Raw genomic sequence first — 2326 nt, 5'->3', positions numbered from 1 at the left:
GAGAGAGTGGGTGGACGACAAGAAGAGGAGCACAGGGGGGGAGGAGGTGGAGGAAGAGTAAAGAGACAGAGACTAATGCGAATGATAAATCGCGTTGAGTCTATTCCAAGACGGGTGATGATAGTACACGGCGTTGGTAGAAGATCTGTTGGGGTTGGGGGTTTTTATGTTTCTATTTTTACACCCCCAGCGACACAATTTAGATCATTTAGGAGGTCAGCTTCTGACCATGCATATCAAGGCCGGGAACCAGTAAGTATGCCACACGGTGAAGTCGACACAGCTGAAAAACGTGTGGCGAATTCACCAAAGAAAAAAGTATTTAAGAAACAGCGAACTCGTCACACCACCTGCACCAGCCATCTCGTTCCATTTTAGATTTGTTTTATTGAAGCAATAGAAATGTGGTTTCTTAGGAGACTGCTAAGAGTATCGTGGAAGGAAAAGAAATCAAAAGAGGTAGTGCTTGATGAAGCCCACGTGGGACGCTCTATGTTAAAAACAATCAGGAAACGACAAATGCAGTTTTTGAGACACATAAATAGTCTTGAACATCTAGCTCTCACTGGCAAAATTAAGGGCAAGCGAGGCAGGGGAAGGCCCAGAACAACATACTTTGAGAACCTAAACAAATGGGTTGCAGGAAAAGATCAGGGAAAGGTAGCTTTTTTGAGAGCATCCGAGCAAAGGAATGAATGGAGAGCCATGATATGGCACTGAATGATGATGATGATTGTATACAGTAAGGACATGCATAATGTTAACATTTTAACAAGTTTTATAATATTGCACCCAAAATGTTGAAACAGAAAGGTTGACATGTGTAGATTTTGATTGAATAAACTCTTGGGTTGATTTTTTTTTTTAGAAACATTGCTAATTAAAGGTTTACACATGTTTTTTCTTAAGTTCGAGTATGTGACGAGATAACTGTGACGAGATCAGTGGAGGTATGTGACGACTTCACTGTGTGACGAGTTAACTGGAAAGCCTCAACGCCAACCGGAGCTGAGAGAGATACAGCATCCAAGCAGAAAGGGCGTGATCATCATCATCATCATCATCCAGTGCCAGATCTGCGACAGACGTCGGCGATCATGGTTCTCTATTCATTCCTTTGCTCGGATGCTCTCAAAAAAAGCTACGTTTCCCAGATCTTTCCCTGTTACCCATGTGTTTAGGTTCCCTAAGTATAAAGGTCGAGATACTCAATAAAAAATTCTCCCAACTCAATTCGGGAACCGAACTCGGGACTTCTTCGTGCGACAGCAAAGCGGCTAACCGCTACACCACAGACGTTGGTGGTAGATCTCCGTGGACTCGTTATTCGCTATACAAAAGGCATTCTTTGAGCTGTGTTTGTCTCCAGTTTCCGTCCTGTCATGATAGAGAATACGGAAAGGTACGTCAAAGCGGGAAAAAAGAAAATGGTCGCTTTTAATTACCCGCGGGCTAACCCAGATTTCGGGGGTTTCCAGAAATCTTGACCTGCACCAAAAGTGGGCATTGCCCTACCTAAAGACAAAGTTTGGTTCTTTGGTGAGTACATTTGTTTGGTTATAGAGAAAAGTCTCCTTGTCTTTTAAAGAAACTGAACAATTCTAAGGGGCAAAAACTTTACCTCCGATTTTCTCAAAACGAATAAGAGTCGCTTCGGGTGTTACATTTCGGCCAAAAATGTTTCAGATTTAGAAATACATGAGGAGACAGCTGAGGTCACCCAGACATACAGATACGTAGGGATCACCCTAGACAGCAACTACATATTCCTGGAACAAACATGATAGCGTTATAAAATAGGCTAATCAAATCCTCCTATTATTATTTTTATGTAAATTAAAGTACGAGTAGTTCAAAACAGACAAGATATAATGGAAACATTCTTCAATGCAACTTTGGAAAGCTTTATTATATCCGGAATTTCATGTTAAGGCTTTAACATCTCTAAACAACAGCAGTTGCGTTTGGGCAGAATTTTACGGGAAAAGACAAAGTTATTAATAATTCACTCATCTCTTTCACTGAGCTTCACAACATCAATATTGTGAAAGCAGCAGAAAAGACAATTTTTGACACCAAACAGCCATTAAATTCCAAGCATCAGCCATCTGTTAGAATGTTAATTAAACGTTTTATTTCAAAGAAGCAGGAACCAACAGGTATAAAAATTCATTCACACCGTCATCAAACGAGCTGTGCAGTCATTGACAGGTGTGCGAGAATAACGATATTTTGTGTGCCCATTATATGACTATTTGTGTTAGTGTGTGTGTGGGGGGGGTGGGGGGAGAGAGAGAGAGAGAAAAGGAGAGAAAATGAGAGAGAA

The sequence above is a fragment of the Aplysia californica genome, unplaced genomic scaffold (genome assembly GCF_000002075.1).
Source record: "Aplysia californica isolate F4 #8 unplaced genomic scaffold, AplCal3.0 scaffold00107, whole genome shotgun sequence".
NCBI lineage: Eukaryota > Metazoa > Mollusca > Gastropoda > Aplysiida > Aplysiidae > Aplysia > Aplysia californica.
This window is presented reverse-complemented; position numbering follows the sequence as displayed.